We start from the raw sequence: 20,250 nt of genomic DNA, 5'->3' as shown, positions 1-20,250 counted from the left end.
GCAAAGTCCATATAGTCAAAGCTATGGTTTTTACAATAGTCATGTACAGATGTGAGAGTTGGATCATAGATAAGAACTGATGCTTTCAACTGTGGTGCTGGAGAACACTCTTGAGAGTCCCTGGGACAGGAAGGTGATCAAACCAGTCAGTCCTAAAGGAAATCAACCCTGAACATCCACCGAAAGGACTGATGCTGAAGCTGAAGCTCCAATACTCTGGCCACCTGATGCAAAGAGCTGACTCATCGCAGAAAAGACCCTGTTGCTGGGAAAGTCTGAAGGCAGGAGAAGGGGCAGCAGAGGATGAGATGGTTGGATGGCATCACAGACTCGATGGACATGAGCTTGAGGAAACTCCAGGAAATAGTGAAGAACAGGGATGCCTGGCATGCATTCAAATAATTTCTTCTTCTAGGGGGCCCAAAGCTATTTTTCATATAATCATGGGCTCACAAAATTCCAGTGGAAATGGAAACATCAAAACTAAAACTCTTACAGATGGAACAATCACAGTCATAAGGACAAATGACTTTCCCAACATCACCAGAAAAATCAAAGATGGCTTCCTGGCAGGGGCAGGGTCTGATATCTTTGCATTCCCAGTGCCGAGTTCAGTGCTCGGCATATATTGAGTGATTAATATGTGGGTACTGCAGATAATTCAAAAAACTTTTTAGACATGAAACAATACTTCCTATGAATTAATTTACTCTGTTAATAACTTTTGATCAGTAGGAAATTAAATAGGATAATACATGAATGATGAGAGAAGAAAATAGAAATAACAAGAATTTAATTAAATAAATAATAAAATAATTTTAATGCCCATGTTAAAAAAGTCTTCTGAGTTGAAATGAGGGCTAATACTAAAAATTCCTGCATCAAGGGATACTGAAAATAGTCCTTCAATAATAAGGATTTAAAGGTTATACTTGATTGGGCTTATTTCTAGTTAACCAGGAAATTAAACCTTAAAAATTTCAGAACAGTTTTCACTTTCAAAATGTATGTGAAAGGAAACTTTCTATTATGAATAACTCATGAGAATACCCATTGCCAACTTCTCCAATCTGAGAAAAACAATTTGATGCAGCCTGCCCTAGCCTTCGGACAGAAATGCACATAAGCAGTCCCCAGGTGGTCTCTGGATTAATTTGCTCTTGGCTGCTGTTTCAATGGCCTCCAACCTTATAGCTGGGCTCTCCTGCTTTCTAACTGGACAGTCGGGTCCTTAAAGGTAAGGCCAGTGTCTTTCTCCTGTGGCATCCCTTATAGGACCAGTTCTATACCCAGCAAACACCAGGTTCTATGAGCCTGGTGAAGCCCTTTCTTCTTGTCCAAAGATTGAGGTCAAAGTTGTTCCAGGAAGTCTGATTCCACTTGTCCTGCCAGCCATTCCTTGGGACGTTTAAACCTCGAGTGCCCCTTATGTGAACCCTGTGCAAATCTCAGCCCAGGACTGCTCCCCACCTGCATCATCCTGTCCACCTCCCATAACCAGCCTGCTCACAGTCTCCTTAATAGAAACAGGAGTGTTTACCTTGAAATCATCCCCAAACCACATGGCTATACAGGGTTGGGAACATCAGGCCAACATAGGTGCTTCAGTTTGCTAATAAGAGAGAAGATTTTAAAACAAGAAGTAAGTCCAAGAAGCATTTTCCTTGTACTGCATGGCCAAGCCAAAAGAATGCTAACCCGCCTTCCAGTGGAGGAGACGCAAGACCCAGGTTCAAGTTGGGAAGATCCCCTGGAGAAGGAAATGGCAGCCCACTGCAATATTCTTGCCTGGAAACTTCCATGGACAGAGGAGTCTGGTGGGCTACAGTCCATGGGTCACAAAGAATCAGACACGACTGAGCATGCAAACACACATGGGGAATTGTACGGCCCCCTATTGAATAATGGCAAGCTCACAGCCTCCTGATGGAAACTGAGAAAGCAAAGTACTTTGTGGGGAGGCAGCGGGGGTTGAAACTGCAAGTCATTTGTGCGACATAATGGAGGGAGACCTTTCTCCAGAAAGCTACTCTTTCCCACTCTCCTGCCACCGCATCTCCACCCCCTGGTCCTGGTGCCAAGAATCACACTATCACAGAGCCATTTGTTTGAGATTTATTCCCCAGGAAAGGTAACACTCTAAGTCTTATAAGATACTCATATTTTAGAGCAGTGATTCTCAAAGTGTGGTTCCCAACCAGCAGCATCGTCACCACCTGGGAGCTTTTAGATATGCAAAATTTACAAGAATTTGTGCTGAAGATTCAGTTACAATCCTCGGGAATTGAGGTTGACTTAGTTTGACCATAACTAAGCACAGCTTGGTCCTCCTAGGTGGCGTCAGTGGTAAAGAACCCACCTGCCAATGCAGGAGACATTAGAGATATGGGTTCAATCCCTGGGCTGGGAAGATCCCCTGGAGGTGGGCATGGCAACCCACTCCAGTATTCTTGCCTGGAGAATTCCACAGACAGAGGAGTCTGGCAGGCTATGGTCCCTAGTTAGGGTCTCTAAGGTTGCAAAGAGTCAGACACGACTGAAGTGACTTAGCATACATGCACACACAAGCGCAGCTTGGCAGAGAAGACTCACAACTGTGCAGTTCTGGAGAGAGAGGTCTACCAGGGAGGGAGCCCGTGACCCTTAGGGTAGAATGAGGCTTCCTGGGGAGAGAAAGGACAAGACCCTGAAGACAGGCTTCCTTCCCTACAGTGGCCAGAGCAGGCAGGACAAATGGCCTTCAGCCAGTCCTCCAACACTGTGTAATTAGCAAGGACCAATCTATCCTGGGCATGCGCTGACCAGAGCTCCAACTCCATGGGTACCCTGCTCCCTACTCTACCTAGAAGAGAAGCTGGCCACCTGGAGACCCTTTGCTGCTGCCAGTGGTCCCCACTAGACACTGAGAGAGAGGATCTTCTCCCCAACTCTAGTATCAATTTTAGAACATAGTAGATAAAGCCTGTAAAGCAGCTGACACCTCCCTGGCTTCAAAAAGTCCTAGGCCTGGGGCATGGGCTGTCGGGGGTGGAGGTCCTCTGCTCCAGTTAGAATTCTAATGTGCCAGAGTGTAAGGCACATGATAAACTCAGTAGCTAGGTAAAAAAAAACAAAAAAATGAATGAACATGCCTAAATAGCAGAGCACCCTCTTCCACCCATGGTGCCTTCCACTCCCTTTCCACCCCTCATTTTGAGGGCCCGCATTGTTGTCTCCAAACCCACTTGGGTTTTTGGATGCCATATGCCACCGTCAGGAGGATGAAAATAAGAAGGCCCCCTCCAACCAGAGAAGTTACAAGAAAAATCTCAAAGACACCTTTGGGAAAAGGAGAACAAAATCAGTAGTAGGCTGAGCTCCTTACTTTCTTGACAAAAATCAAAGAGTAATATTTCCTTCCAGTAGTTTTAGCAACATATTCCTTGCCAATTTTCTTTCAATTTAATTTAAACTCATTCCATTTCTCCTCTCCCTGAATAATACTGACAGAAATTATGTTCCCCAGGTTCACCCTCCAGTTTCATTCATTTAATAAACATTTCTGAGCACTTATAATTTGCCAAACACTATTCTGAGTAATAAAATAAATAAACAGCAAGAAACACAAGAATCCCTACTCTCATGGAGTTTACATTCTGGTACAAGAATTCAGACAATAAATAATGTAAGATTATTTCAGATAAAATGGGTATTTTTAAAATTATTTTATTATTAGAGAATAACTAGGGTAAAGTGGGATAGGAGTTAGCACCTTTAGATAGGGTAGCAAAGGAAGACTCTTGGGAGAAGTGAAATTTGAGCTAATGTGAATAATGAGAAGGAACGAGCCATGTTCATTCTGGGGAAAGCATTCCAGACCGAAAAAAGAGCAGATGCAAGAGCATAAATGGGAACATAATTGGGAAGTGGTGGGAGGTGAGATCAGGAAGGGACAGATGAGGAAGTGTCCTGAAATCTGGGAAGGAGTTTAGGTTTTATTTAAAATACAACAGAAGCCATTGGTGGCTTTTAAGCAAGGAGTCTAGGATTTTAAACTCTGGCTGTTGTGTGGAAAACAGATGGTAGAGGATCAAAGATAGAAGCAGGGAGATCTATAAGAACCAAGGGTAAAAAACTTCTAGGCTCCAAGGTAGACTTTTGCCTTCAAGTTGACCCCTAGAGAAATTCCACCAGATAATGCAATTTGTGTCTAGTGTTGTAAAAAGATAACATAATTTTTAAAGATTTTAAAGAGCAATATCAAAAAAGAAGTCCCTAAAGACAATGCTTCAGTCAATAAAAAAGAACGTGTTTTCTGTGTAGAAACACATACTATACCCACATTTTCTAGAACCATAAACTGCTTTTCTTCTCTTGGAAACATGATGATAAACAAGGGACTTCCAAGAATACTTAGACTGTTTCTAGCTTTTATTGAAATTTTGCAATATCCCTTCACTTTTAAGTTTCATTTTTAAGAACAGTGTTAGTATATCCTTACAATCAAATCTTGGTCATTCAAAGGCTTGGAAAAATTAACCTGTTTCTCCCATCTTCCTTCCTTCTTTCTCCTTCATCTCCCTTCTCAGCCCATCTTCTTTCCCCTCTTGAATAGCCCCCACGAGCATCAGATGCATCACATTATATTTTACATTATTGTTTTATTTATTAAATTTTTCTTGCTCCCATTTTTTTTTATTTTTATTTTTTTATTTTACATAACAAAACAAATGGATACGGTTAGGTTACAAGATAGTTAGGTCTTTTCCTGCCCTAAATTCAGTGATTTTCTGTCTACTGAAATGACATAAAACAAGGGGCATCTAGATGTCCTGACATTAGTGCACTGAGAATATCTGACCCCATCTCTGAGTCAGACTGAGTTATTCTGGGGTCCTTCCCACACCCCAAGACCCCAGACCCCACAGGGCCCTGGACGTGGGGTGAGTCCCAGAGGAGGACGATCATTGCTCACAGTGTTGGGCCGTAGGGTGCTTCACACTACCCGAGAACAGATTTTTATTTTTACTTGATTTATGTTTGCACATCATTAAGTATTATTCAAAAGCGGCGATGAAAACAGAGAATGAGAATGTAAGGTTCAAGATCAGGATCTTCTTAATTACTACAACTCTGTATACCCACTGTTTTCTATTAACTTAGATCTGACATCATTTTAAAGTAAATATTTTGAAAGCACATACCAACCATAAAGGAACATAAATTAAAGGTTGTCAAATTTTATGTATTTTATAAATATTTAATAAAGTTTTATATAGATGAGAAAGCTCAGATATAAAAATGTTAATAATACACAGACTAAATTCTCTGAGATGATTCTGAGGAGTCTAAACCCAAGGGGAAAATATGCAATACAACTATGTCCATTTCAATTCCTATGACTTCTCCATTTTAAAAAGGTTAAGACGGGCGAAAAAAGAAAAAGATGAAGGTTAAGATGATTTCAGGATTTAACAAAATAATGAAGAATAAACTTGGCCTCACTGAAATTTTAATATAAAATCTGATTACTAGAACATATTATGCACTTTTTTACTCAAAAGACTCCACAAATGATGACATTAAGTGGGTCAGTGGTGCAAGGTTTTTCCTTGTTTGACACACAGGGATTGACAACTGTGAACTGGGGACAATCTTGAGGTGGGGCTGGTTTGAAGTGTCAGTGAAGTTGGCATTAACTTGATCCCTCCTCTCTATGAAGATTTGGGGCTACCCGTGAGGAAGAAGCAAAACGAACCATCTTTCCAAATTCAGCTCTCAATCTTCCTGCTCTCCCTCCCATCACTCATATGCTTTCCTGGAAGGCCAGTGAGTCAGACAACAAATGGTTCTTCTTACTTTGCCCTTTCTTTTGGCTTCCCCCTGCCCCTGGCAAACACCATCTGTGACTGGCCTAAAGGAAATGTCAAGGAGACATTCCCAGGGACTAAAAGAGTACTCACTAATTGACGATGTCTTGAAGTTTATCCCGGGGCCATTAGCTCCCCCAGCACTGGTGCTGGCCATGACCCGAACAGTGTAAGAGGTCTTTCGTGTCAGGGACTCCAGGTCATACCGCAGGATGCTGGAGCTGACTGTCTTGGCTAAAGGAAAAATACAGAAGTCAAACACCACAGCCAAACCCAAGTGAAAATTGTGCTTTATTGGAGTTCAAATAAGAGCACTGGAACCTGTGCTTCCAAGCTTGGCCATCTAATACTCCTATCTCTCTATCCATTAAAATTAGCTTATTAAGATGGATCAAAGACCTAAATATAAGGGTTAAAACTATAAAACGCTTAGAAAACCACATAAGGTAGATCTATATGGCCTTGAATATGACAATGACTTCTTAAATATGACACTAGCACAGAAGCAGCAGAAAGATTAAACTGGGCTTCATCAAAATTAAAAGTTTTTGTGCATCAAAAGACACTATCAAGAGAGTGAAAAACTCACAGAATGGGAAAAAATACTTACAAATCATGCATTTGATAAGGAATTTGTATCCAGAATGCTTTAAAAAATAAAACCCTAACAACTCAACAACTGAATGACAAACAGCCTGATTTAAAAATGAGCAAAGAGACTGAGAAGACTTTCTCTAAAGAAGATATACAAATGGCCAACAAACACATATAAAAGATGCTCTACATCATTAGTTATTATGGAAGTGCAAATCAAAAGCATATTGATATGGCTGATTCATGTTGATACATGACAGTAATCAACACAGTGTTGTAAAGCAATTATCCTTCAATTAAAAATAAATACATTTTAAAAAAAACCACATTGAGATAGCATTTTATACCCACTAGGACAGCCACGCTTTTTAAAAATGAAAAATAACAAGTGTTGATAAGGATGTAGAGAAATTAGAACTCTAATTTATTGCTAGTGGAAATGCAAATTGGTATAACTGCTATGGAAAACAGTTTGGTGGCCCCTCAGTAAGTTAACTTAGAATTCCCAAATGACCCAGCAATTCTAATCCTAGTATATACCCCCCAAAGAATTAAAAGCAGAGATTCAAACAGATATTTATACACCAATGTTCATAGCAGCATTAATCACAGTGGCTAAAATGTTTTATCAACTGATGAATGGATTAAAAGATGTTTTTTGATATAATAAAATATTATTTAGCCATAAAAAGGAATGAGGTGCTAATACATGCTACAACATGGATGAATTTTGAACACATTATGCTAAGTGAAAGAAGCCAGGCTAAAAAAAAAAAAGTAACATATTGTAGGATTCTGTTTATATGAAATATCCAGAGTAGGGAAACCCATAGAAACAGAAAGGAGTTTTGTGGTTGCCGCGGACTCTGGGTCAAGGGTAAGGAAGTGACTGATTCATGGGTACACGGTTCCTGTTTGGAGTGGAATTAAGTAGTATTATGGTTACAACATTACGGATGTTTAATACTTAATGCCACTAAATTGTATACTTTCACATGTTTGAAGTGGTACAATTTACATTATATGTACACTACATGTATTTTACCATAACCAAAAAAAAAAAAAAATTAGCCTAAACAGAAACCCAGGCCTAGCCCACAATTGAGGATGTCAGGCAATATTGTAGATGCAAGAAAAAGGCAGTGGACGGTAGAAGCCATTGTAAAGGGTCCTGCACTGAAGCAAGTGCCACCAAACAGGGTCTGTCCCCTCTAGCCTTTAATCTAGGCATGTCCCACTCTGGCGTAAAGATCAAGAGCTCCATGGAGGCCCACTGTTCACAGCCTGATGGGCACAAATTATATCAATTTCTCTGGTCCCTACAGGACTCTCAGGTACAGTCATTTCAATCTCATTTGACTCTTAAAAACTCAAGAGATGGACACCCTTGACACTGTTTTCAGAGAATCTCAAGGAAGTTAAGTGATTCCTGCAAAATGGCAGGGCACCCACCATAGGAGCTACCCCGATAGCAGGTCTATCCACAGCATCTATCTGGGGCTCAGGGTTCTTTCAGCTAGACTATAAGCTCTAATATAAGCTCACTTACAGAATTCCTTTCCATCTTCAACTTGGTAAAATATGGTGTAATTGATGAAACCATTTCTCTGATGCTTGGGAATCTCCTTCCATGTAATTGTGACTGTCCTCACACCAGTGTTCTCCGCCTTCATCACGGGACCTGCTGATGGAACTTTATAGGACAGGGAGACAAATGAACACCGAATCACACCCCAGCAGGTCTTTCCCCTACGAAGTCTCTGCCCAGTCCTCAAACTGTAATCAGTGCTGGGGGTGGGAGGTGGGGCAGAGTAGGGAAACGATGAATCAACTTGTCTTGAAAAGCTGTTGTCTGGAATCATGCCTCTCAAACAGGAAGAGAAGCAGAGACAAAGACCAGAGAAAGAGTACTTCCTCATAGACCTCTCACTAATTTGGCACCCAGCTTTTTCATCCAGACATGTAATAGCTATTATCAAACAGTTGAAGATTATGCTTCCATGAGCTATCACTGAGTGACAGGATATATTTCCTAAGGTTGAATCTGGAAGATGTTAACTTCCAAAAAGGCAGAAGTTACAGTCTGAGTGGTTCACCAATAAAACCTTTGCTTATTGCTATACAATCAAATACAGTTTTTTAGCATCTCCAAGTTACAGTTAACTCTTAGGGTCCCTAGCTTGGTCTTTTCTGATTATAGAGCTGTTAGCACTGTTTCTTTGTGACTTTTGGCAAGTTGGTTCACCTCTCTGAGCCTTGCTTTTGTGAGATGAGGGACTTGGACTTGATGATCTCTAATGTCCACCGCAGCTTTAAATTTCATTGACTCCATACTCTGACCACAACTGTGTCAACTTCTACAAACTGTAATAAGTATACATAGCTTACTACAAGCTAAATGTGCAGCACGGATGAGCACTAAAACAACTGTGAACAAGCCACAGGCCTTCACAGCCTTGAGTAAATGTTGGACAGGCCCCAGAGTTTCCTTTGCCCAATGGCACCTTGTCCATACATACCACCTTCTTTGACATAAGCCTGGATGGAATATGGCTCGCCCACTCGGTTTTGCAACATTGGATACACAGAGATATTATAGTACCAGATAGGTTTCAGTTCATCTGCAGAAAAGGGGGAGGTAGAGAGGGAGGGGGGCAGAGGGAGGGAAAGAGAGAGAAGGAGTGAGGGAGGGAGGAGGAAGCGTTAGGTGCAGAGCATGGCATAGAAGAAGGAATGCTAGACTAAGACTTATGACCTGTGACTTAGAGAAGATACTTTATTTCTCAATCATCTCCACATCTGAAAAATAAGGAAGTTAACTTGGATGGTCTCTAATATTTATGTTGGTTCTAACATTTTAAAGTTAATTAATTTTAAAATTAATTAAATTTTAAAAGGAACCAAACCTGCACCACTCTGACAAAATGGCTGAGCCACCCAGGAAAGGAGAAGTAAGAGATCCAGGCTCTCCTTCATCACTGATTTTGTTACATCATTTGGGGAGCACTACAGAATAAACTTAATTCTTCTTTCAATAGCATATCACCTTAGAGAACTCAGCTACCATACATTCTAGCTCTTCTGTCTGTCTGCATCCCTACATAAGTATAATTCTTCATATAGATGCTACTAAGTATTAAAAAATGGTTGGAGTGATAGGACTGGGAGAGTAAAGCCTCACTTATGTGTCTTATATGGAGCAGGGACTTTCTTGAAAAGAAGGCTATTCTCTGTATCAGTCACTTGGGGAAGGGCCCTAGAACCTAAACATGTAGCCAGAACTGAAGGAGGCATCCTGAATTGGACAGATGGGATACAAACTCTGGTGTTTCCACACAATCGCATGATTTCCACATTGTATTCACATGATCCTGGTATCTGGGAAGAGCTCTCTGATGGTGGGTGTCCACCACCAAAGATGGTGCTTTCCGCCTGGAAGGACATCAGCTGCCTAGTCCGATACTCACGGCTTCTTATTCCTGCATTTCTGGGAAATGCCAAGAAGCACACGTCACTAAGCTTGCCCTAGCCTGTCAAATTCTATTACTTACAATTTACAGGTTTGAAGACAAAATTAAGGACTTTAAAACTGGTGAAAACAATCGTGAATCCTACACAGCAAGAACCTGTGGGGTCCGCACTGACTACCTTGCTGGATTGTCCAGTTCCTGGTATGAGACACAGACTCCCAGGAAATGGCCAAGGGCTTTGAGTCCGTCTGTGACCCACTCCACCATCCATGTATCGACCTCCAGAGCAGAGCTTTGCCACTACACCACCAGCTGGTCCTGAGTGAGGCAGGTGTGCATGGCCTCAATGCACTGGAACACTGAAAGGAGAGGAAAAGACTGCTTCACAACACCGAACTCATCCTCCAAACGCACCAACCATATTTACATCTATTCACTGCCTAAAGTGTAAAGAAGGTCAAAGTTCAGGATCTCCACTGCCACCTTCCACTAGGATGCTGTTTTCAATGTTTTTATTGTATCCCTTTTCCTTACTCTTAATATTTGATGAAGTGCCTTTTGTTATCTTCCCCAAATTTGCCTGTTGCCAGCAGAGAACCTTACTAGACCGTTGATGCCTAAGAAGAATTACCGGGCATCTCTGGGGTCTGTGCAAATCAAACGGAAAGTAAGCCTGAGACAAAGAATGGATCTCTAAAGGTAGAATTTCAGGCATCTATAACTTTGTGACTGGGAAGCTGGAATCTGGTGACCCTAAAATCACACCAGGGTGATGGTTTCTAATTTCAACTACCTAAACTGGTGCTATACAACCTGGCTATGCAGTCCCATCTTCAGGTAGGAAGAACTGTGTCTGCTGCAGAAGGATATAGACACACCCAACTAAAGCACCTAGATGTGGACCAATAAGTAAATGACTGCATTCCCTGCAGACCTAGCAAAAAGACAGGTGGGGAAACAGTCCACAGTGTTCTTTAGTGGAAAAGTTGAACATGTGGCTTCAAGTCTAGTACCTGGGATCTAATCAGAATCAGAGAGTTCCCTTATTGAAAATGTTCTGAATATGCAGAAGAGAGGACTACTGGAGATGTGGGGAGAGAAGGAGGAGAAGGAGGGCATGAAGGAGTGGGGCTCAGAAGACCACAGCATGTGGCTGTCCCCTCTTCTACTCCTCACTGCCTACAACATCCCTGAGCCTATAGAATTGGAATCCACAGGAAGCATGTTTAAAGTAACATCAAAGATGGTTCTGGATGAGGGCAGAAGAGGAGGTGGAGTCCCTCAAAAAAGCCAAAATGCCTCTGGAAGTTGGAAAGCTAGGCAAGTATAGAGATTTGGCATAAGAGGCCAGGCGGTACTAAATTCTGCTATGCCTATGCAACAAATACATTCAGTTCAGTTCAGTTCATTTCAGTCGCTCAGTCATGTCTGAGTCTTTGCAACCCCGTAAATCGCAGCATGCCAGGCCTCCTTGTCCATCACCAACTCCCGGAGATTAAATACATTACTATGTGTAAAATAGATAACTAATGAGAACCTACTCTATGGCAAAAGGAACTCTATTCAGTGCTCCGTGGTGACCTAAATGGGAAAGTGAAAATTGCTTAGTCGTGTCCAACTCTTTGCGACCCCATGGACCGAAGTCCATGGAATTCTCCATACCAGAATACTAGAGTGGGTAGCCTATCCCTTCTCCAGGGGATCTTCCCGACCCGGGAATTGAACCAGGGTCTCCTGCATTGCAGGCAGGTTCTTTACCAACTGAGCTATCAGGGAAGCCAAAAAATGGGAAGGAAATCTAAAAATGAGGGGATATGTGTATATGTATAATTGATTCACTTTGCTGTATGGCAGAAACTAACACAACACTGTAAAGCAACTGTGTGTGTGTTAGTCATTAAGTCATGTCCAACTCTTTGCAACTCCATGGACTGTAGGCCACCAGGCTCCTCTGTTCATGGGCTTTCCCAGGCAGCAATACTTGAATGGGTAGACACTTCCTTCTCCAGGGGAATCTTTCTGACCCACAGATTGAACCCAGGTCTCCTGCACTGCAGTCAGATTCTTTAGTGTCTGAGCCACCAAGGAAGCTCCCCACTCCAAAAGCAACTAGACTCCAATAAAAATTAATTTAAAATTAAAAAATAAATAAAATAACAGGAAAACGACAACAACAACAAGCCCCAGAGGGCTGTGTACCTATTTGGAGCCTCTGTTCTTGAAGCTCACAATGGAAGGGAAAGGAGTCCTTTCCCCGTACTAGGCCTTTATGAGAGACTCTACCGTCTGGTCTAGAAGCAAGGCCAGAGAATCCGTCAACTTGAAAGGGCAGCTCTGAGGAAGGGCAACTGACATATGGAGAAATCGTGAAGCTGGAGTAGGGCAAGGAGCACAGAGCCAGGAAATTAAACCCACCTAAGCCCTAGCGTTCCAGCTCTCTCCTCCCTGCCCTCCCCTGCTCACAGCCTCTAAGCATCCTTAGTCACTGTTGCAATCAGGCTTAAAGTCATTATTGGAGCATTTGCAAACTTATTCAGCCTCTTGAAGCAGGTAACATTAGTGTTCCCTGATCGCCTCAGTTGGTAAAGAATCTGCCTGCAATGCAGGAGACCCAGGTTCGATTCTTGGGTTGGGAAGAGCCCCTGGAGAAGGAAATGGCAACCCACTCCAGTATTCTTGCCTGGAGAATCCGATGGGCAGAGGAGCCTGCAGGCTATAGTCCATGGGGTCACAAGAGTCGGACACGACTTAGAGACTAAACTGCCAACCGATCCCCTCCGATGCCTTTTTGCTGTCTTTATATGTCGCCTGCTTGGGATAACTTTGAGCTGTAACAAACTTCAGAGTTCCTGTGCAGGGTCAGGCTGGAACCACCCTCCCCAGGACTGTCAACTCAAATCGAACCATTCTGGGTTGAATTGTGTGCCCGCAGAAGATATTCTTGGTATTGCAAAATGTAACCTCATCTGGAAAGCAGGAATAAGTAGTTAAAATAAGATGAGAGTCCTTAGCCCAATATGACTGGTCTCCTTAAAAGTGGAATTTGAATGCAGAGACAGATACACACAGGAAGCTGGTCATGTGAGGAATGAGTCGGATTAGAATTAGACTGCTACAAGCCAAGGAAAGCCTGGGGCTTCCAGAAGCTGGGATAAAAAGGAAGGATCCTCCCTTAGAAGTTTTTGAGGGAGCACGGTCTTGCCAGTGCCTCATTTTCAGACTTTTCAGCCTGCAGAAAAATGAGGCAGTTGAGTTTCTGTTGTTTGAAGTCACCGAGTCTATGGTGCTTTGTTGGGAAGATCTGGGAAAATCAATCAACATCTTTGGCTCAGCCTCCTCTTCCTCCTCTTCCCTGGCCTTCCTTCCTTTTCTGATTAATAAACCACTTGCACGAACATCCCAACTTGAAGATGGAAGTGAGTGTTGGTTGCTAACCCCACACTCTTTCTCTTTAGCAGTATTGGAACTCTGAGGAGCAGAAGTCAGGTCTAAAGAGTTAAGAAACAAGCACAGATTCTGAACCACAGAGGGTGTGGAATCAAGCCATGAGTCAGCCTAGCAAGATGAAAGGGCCTGGGCAGCATTAAGTGTTGTTGAAAGAAGTTTCCAAGTCATTGTTCTACTGAATGTTGACTAATTGCCTCTATCACTCAACAATCACTTTTTCAGCAACTTCTCCAAACACAATACACCCCCAGATGTGGTAGGAAATAGATTCCTCTTGAGAGAAGAGGAAAGGCACTAAGACTGCAAATGCTGTTAATTTCTTATGATTTGCATGAAGTCAGTCACTCTGGGCCCATCAAATATCATTCTCAGATGCTAGTAGTGCTTCATCTTTGCCCACCATCCTAGCCCAACCTGAACCCTCCCTCAACTCAGGACCAACCTCCTCCTTGGACAATTGGCCATGTTTTGCCATGTCCTGCCTCAGACCACTCCACAGCTGTCTGCTGGCTAAGGTCTCTTAGAAGCAGAGCTTCTTGTCTTGGGGCCAAAAAGAACCTGAAGGTGTTTCTGTTCCAATTCTTTATTTGAAAGATAGGAAAACAGAGGTCCACAGAGGAAAAGAATCATTCAGTGTCACACAGCAGCTGTGATCAGATTTCTAAGTCACTTTACTAAGTCCAAGGTTCTGGATAAAATATATTGGACAAGTGTGGAATCATGTAGACCTGTGCTTAAAGTCCACCTGAGAGATCTTTGAGCAAATTACTAAGCTTTCCTGAATCACAGCTTCATCAGCTCAAAAGTAAACCTGATAGCACCTATCCCATGGGTCATGTGAGGCTAAAATTAGATTGAATCATATCATTTTAGCACAATGTCTGACATATCCTAATGGACAATATTGGATAATTATACTTAATGACTGTTAAACTTACAATTATTATTATAACTATTCTCCAGGCGACTCTAGTAAACAAAATTCTGTAAAACATCACATTCTTAAATGTCTTGGACTGGGAACTGCAAAGAGGTCTGTAAAGGGTCAAATAGTAAATATTTTAGGTTTTGCAGGCCTCCTCTGTGGCAACTACTCAACACTGCCACTGCTTTACATTGTTGCAGGAGATGCAGGACACAAGCGTTAGATCCCTGGGTCAGGAAGATCCCCTGGAGAAGGAAATGGCAACTCATCCCAGTATTCTTGCATGGGCAATCCCATGGATAAAGGAACTTGGTGGGCTACAGCCCATGGGGTCGCAAAAGAGTCAGACATGACTTATCAACTGAACAACAGCAATAAGATCTATAGAGAAAATAAAGCCAGGAAGAGGAAATAGATTGTCTGCAATTCCTTGAATAAGACTCAAAGAAGCTATTTTATTCCAAAACAGGATATAGGTTTGCATGAGAGTAGTAATATTTTTAAAATTACTTAATTAAAGGTGTAATGAGCAATTATTGGCAAGAATAAGCATTAGAGCCAACTCATTAGAAAAGACCCTGGTGCTGGGAAAGACTGAAGGCAAAAGAAGAGGGTGGCAGAGGATGAGATGATTAGATAGCATCACCAACTCAATGAACAAGAATCCAAACAAACTCCAGGGAGACAGTGAAGGACAGGGAAGCCTATGGCATGGGGCAGTCCATGGGGTTGCAAAGAGTCAGACACTACTTAGCAATTGAACAACAACAACAATTAACATTAGAACTATCCCTAACTAGATAGTCAAATGGAAGGGAGAAAAAGAAGGAAACAGGAGAGTGAACAAATCAAGACCAGGATGGGGTCAGAACTGTGAAGGGAAGATTTCGAAAGACATCTTTTAGCCACTGAGGATAAACATGGCAGATCTGACAGTTTTAATGCTCAATCCAGCTTATATTCACTCAGAATAAAACAAAGACTTGCTGCACATAGAACTTCTAGGCTCATGACTGTGTATCCTATGATTTATGAAATCTCTGATTTTCAACAGAGGCTTTATTCCAAAAGAACGTTATTTCAAGAAGCTCATTAATTGAAGATTATGATCACCCCACCATAACCTAAAATGTCCTTACTTCATTTTCATTTCGATGCTAAAAAAACAGCAACCATTGAGAGGATAGGGACAACTCCTTGGCAAATCAGATGGGGTAAGGCATCTAACTAAGAAGTTTATGTCATACTTACACGTTTCATCAATAGCTGGAATCCTCAAGGTGGCCTCTGGAGATTTCCCAAGAGAATTATAAGAAATCACGTGTACCCAGTAGGTCTGGTTTCCCAGATACAGTTCAGGCTGCTGGTTAGTAGTGTTCATTGTCTCTGTGAGGTTAGTGTTGTTTTCTGGAAAATACCATATGTTGTAACCAAGTACTTTCTCCAGGACTGGGGTTCCTTTTGCCTTCTGAACACAAAGGAAACAAAATTTACTGCTAACAGCAAGGAAAGAAAGTCATTGAGACAGTAATAAGTGATGGGAATCAGGGATGGGAGGTAATATTAATTATTAGGTGCTAAACTATAATCATATGATGATCCCTCTGGGATGAGTAACATACACTCTGCCATGTTAACCCTCCAAATGCCAGGAGAGGTGATTTCTAAATGGTCTCTTGGTATCAACCCTTGACATAAATCTAATTCCACAAAGATAAACTAGCATGATGCCCAAACCAATGCAAGCAAACCACTCCTTATTCCTTTAGGCAGCATCTTGCTCTCTGTCTTCAATGGGAGAGGTTGTTGTTCACTTGCTCAGTCCTGTCCGACTCTTTGCAACCTCATGGACTGCAACATGCCAGGCTTCCCTGTCCTCCACTATTTCCTGGACTTTGCTCAAACTCAAATTCATTGAGTCGATGATGCCATTCAACCAACTTGTCCTCTGTTACCCACTTCTCTTCCTGCCTTCAATCTTTCCCAGCACCAGGGTCTTATCCAGTGAGTCAGTTCTTCACATCCGGTGGCCAAAGTATTGGAGCTTCAGCTTCAGCATCAGTCCTTCCAATGAATATTCAGAGTTGATTTTCTTTAGGATTGACTGGTTTGATCTCCTTGCTGTCCAGGGGACTTTCAAGAGTCTTCCCCAGCACCAATAGTTCGAAGACATAAATTTTTTGGTGTTCAGTTTTTTTTTGTTGTCCATCTCTCACATCCATACACAACTAATGGAAAAAACATAGCTTTGACTACATGGACATTTGTAGGCAAGGTAATGTGTCTGCTTTTTAATACACCGTCTAGGTTTGTCATAGCTTTTCTTCCAAGGAGCAAGCGTCTTTTAATTTCATGGCTGCAGTTACCATCCACAGTGGGCACTTTGGATCCCAAGAAAATAAAGTCTCTCACTGTTTTCATTGCTTCCTCATCTATTTGCCATGAAGTGATGGGACCAGATGCCATGATCTTAGTTTTCTGAATGTTGAGCTTTAAGCCAACTTTTTCACTCTCCTCTTTCACTTTCATCAAGAGGCTCTTTAGTTCCTCTTCACTTTCTGCCATAAGGGTGTTGTTATCTGCATATCTGAGTTTACTGATGTTTCTCCTGGCAATCTTGATTCCAGCTTGTGCTTCATCCAGCCTGTCATTTCACATGATGTGCTCTGCATATAAGTTAAATAAGCAGGGTGACAATACACAGCCTTGACATACTCCTTTCCCAATTTGGAACCAGTCTGTTGTTCCATGTCCAGTTCTAACTGTTGCTTCTTGACCTTCATACAGGTTTCTCAGGAGGCAGGTAAGGTGGTCTAATATTCCCATCTCGTGAAGAATTTTCCATTGTTTGTTGCTATCCACACAGTCAAAGGCTTTAGTGTAGTCTATGAAGCGGATACAGATATTTTTCTGGAATTCTTTTGCTTTTTCTATGATCCAATGGATATTGGTAATGGACAGAGAAGCATAAACTTAAAAGCTGAGGCATTTCCTCTGAGCCAATCCCAAGTCTGTTCTGGCCCTGGATGATTTCTTTCATGGAAACCTTCAGGTGTTGGAGAGTGCCCTGTCCTTTTATCTCCATACCACCCTCTCCAAGGAGAGAGCTAGCTTCCCCAACCAGACATTCCAGCTAAGAGGACTAGAACATTCAAGGTTACCCTATCAGACCAAATCCTTGGTGAGAAATGAAGGTGACCCCAGGGGCTCCAGGCCAACCTCTTTTTTTCAGCCTTGAACCTGAGCCTGTTAATCATATGCTTTGCTAGAGATCAGCATGCTGAGTATTTCTCAGGAATTAGAGGGCTTCCCTGTTTTTCTCTTTCTGTTACTGATAACACACAGAGATGAGCAGAATGACTGAACATAAGGTCAGAAGGACTTCAGAAGTCACTTTGTCCCACTGCCTTTCTGGTTTGAGAATTTCCTTTACACCTCCCATGACATAAAAAGTCTGTTAAAAATCTTCCTGATGACTGGGAGGCATTTATCTTTCATGATAACTCATTCTATTTTTATAATAAAATAATAAAATTTTTTATTGAGATATAATTCACATACCAGAAAATTCACTTTTTTGGAGTGTGCAACTCACTGGCTTTTAGGATAGTAAAGAGTTGTGCAATCATCACCACAATCTGATTTTAGTTCATTCTTTTTTAAGCATCTCTGATTCTTAGAAAACTCTATTGAAGCAAAAGGAAGACCAGTCCCCAGGTGAGGGGGAGAAGAAGAAGGGCATTCAAGTCCATCTCACCTACTTCACAGGTTGGCCTACTTGATCTATCTGGGTCTGGCCACACACAGGATGTGCTCTTGTTTATTTTCCTTCTCAGAAATATGTTGACAGAGTAATTCCTTTCCACACTTGATGACTGAGAAAGAACTCACAACATCTGGGATCAATTCTTGAAGATTTCCCAACACCACTGGCTGTGTTCTCCCTTGCATGCTGCCACTGATGGCGTCCTTCTGTCCTCGGGGTGGGGAGAGGAGAAAGGTAGAAGGATGCTCCAACCCTGAAGTAACTGGAATTGGGATGTCATTTGGAAAAAGCAGGGTGATTTCTCCATTTTCAAGAGCATTTGAAACTTGCCCAGACTTGAGCAAGTATGAGATAACCCAATGAGTATTTCCTGAGCAATTTGGAGACACACCAAAGAATTGGGGCATCTCACTGCTCTTCTCCCTCTCTTCTTTCCCCCAACTCCTCTCTCCTACTTTCTGGCTGGTTTTTCCCCTCTGTTTGCCCTTTCCTTTCCTAATGATCCCCTCTTTCTCTCCTTTTCTGTCCTTTTTCCTACAGTCACCTCTCATCCCCTCTCTCGTATCCTCTGTATTAACCACCTGGATCCTCCTTTGTTCCTCATTCCGAGGCCTCCATCCTACAAAGGACCATTGGGCCCCTGTTCTATCCTTGCACCCCACTATCCCAGTGCTCTGGGGGGCACTTGTGCAATGACCCCAGGACACACTGGTAAGCTCACCCCCAAGGCAGTGCTCTTCTCCAGTGTGCGGGTGGGGACTATATAATTTTCCATTGCCTTAGAGTGAGGGCCAGCCAGCGACAGTTTTCTCCAGAAGGTCAAGGAGCCTCCTGCACTTCCACTTGCACTTACACTTTGTACCTGTCCCAGGTGTTAACATTTCCAAGTGTTAACATTTCAGATCAAAGAAGAAGGCTCAGGGTCTGCATTGCCCATTCAGGACTTCTACAAAATGACATCCAGGGCTTTTCTGAGGTAGGAAACCATTGTGAGATTTGGGGCATCAAAGGAAAGGAAGGAAATTAAGGAGGTAAAATGCCCATAATCACGGTTCTTAGAGGTATAAGAGACCAAGGCTTTTACACAGAATTGTAAATAAATAACCCAGAGAGAGGTCACCTTCCACAACAACTGCACTGGCCTTTTTCCATCCACTTTGTCTAATCTCTCCATAGATCCAGGTCATGTGGAGCTGTAAAGAATAGGAGTGAGGTGTTCAGCAGAGACAGAAGGGAGTTGTAGCAGGAGATGGTGAAATTAGTGAGGCTGTCTGTCTAGAAAATGCAGTTGGGGAGGATTTGCTCGAGGGGGCCAGCAGGAGTAAGGTGGAGAGTGGAAGACTTCATTGCAATGACGTCTTCATCCTGTAGTTGAAGGACTAGAATCAACCAAAAGTCAAAAATAACAAAGGATCTATAAAATTAATATCCTATATATAAATCACTCTCCCCCTGCAATGAAAATGTTGGGATTTTCTTGTATTAGAACACTACTATAATGTGGTGAAAAGCTTTGTATTTTGTGGAAAAAATAATCATGATTATGAAAACCACAATCATGTAGGGCAAAAATAAACATAAAATAAAAAATTAAAACTGCTCTTGGATCTGATGACTTAAGGTAAGCTAAAATAAAACTACAATAGATCCCACTGTAATATAATTTATTATTCAAATCTGGATTGGAATATGACATCTCATGTCCTCATCATTCACATACATGAAAGCTAGGAATAACATAGATAACTGCTAAGGAGAGTTTATATATAATTTATACCATATCTGGGCTTCCCTGGTGGCTCAGAGGTTAAAGTGTCTGCCTGCAATGTGGGAGACCCAGGTTCAATCCCTGGGTTGGGAAGATGCCCTGGAGAAGGAAATGGCAACCCACTCCAGTATTCTTGCCTGGAGAATCCCATGGACGGAGGAGCCTGGTGGGCTACAGTCCTCGGGGTCGCAAAAAGTCAGACATGACTGAGCGACTTCATTTTCACTATGCCATATCTACTCCCCAAAAAGAAGAAACCACACACTTACAATGTTATAAAGCACAACAAAGAATCAAAGAAGAAACAAGCAGAGAAATAATCTTTCCTAAGCCCCTCTCTAAGCTCTAAATTTAATGCTGATCTTCCAGGCAGGAAGAGTGAAAAAGAATGAAATTTAGTTGTGTATTCCTTATGTGCTGATAAAAAGAAC

General features: G+C 42.1%; 1 protein-coding gene and 1 pseudogene across 3 annotated transcripts in view; one reads left to right on the top strand and one right to left on the bottom strand.

Annotated features, from left to right (window-relative positions):
• The window catches only part of LOC122689685 (probable ATP-dependent RNA helicase DDX4), a 727,334-nt gene that overhangs the window by 103,091 nt on the left and 603,993 nt on the right, over positions 1-20,250 (top strand). The window lies entirely within an intron of this gene.
• LOC122689367 overlaps positions 1,427-20,250 on the bottom strand; it is a 52,356-nt pseudogene continuing 33,532 nt past the window's right edge.

Source organism: Cervus elaphus, chromosome X (genome assembly GCF_910594005.1).
Source record: "Cervus elaphus chromosome X, mCerEla1.1, whole genome shotgun sequence".
In the NCBI taxonomy this organism is placed as follows: Eukaryota; Metazoa; Chordata; class Mammalia; order Artiodactyla; family Cervidae; genus Cervus; species Cervus elaphus.
The sequence above is the reverse complement of the archived record's forward strand: the minus strand, read 5'-3'. Positions and strand labels throughout refer to the sequence as shown.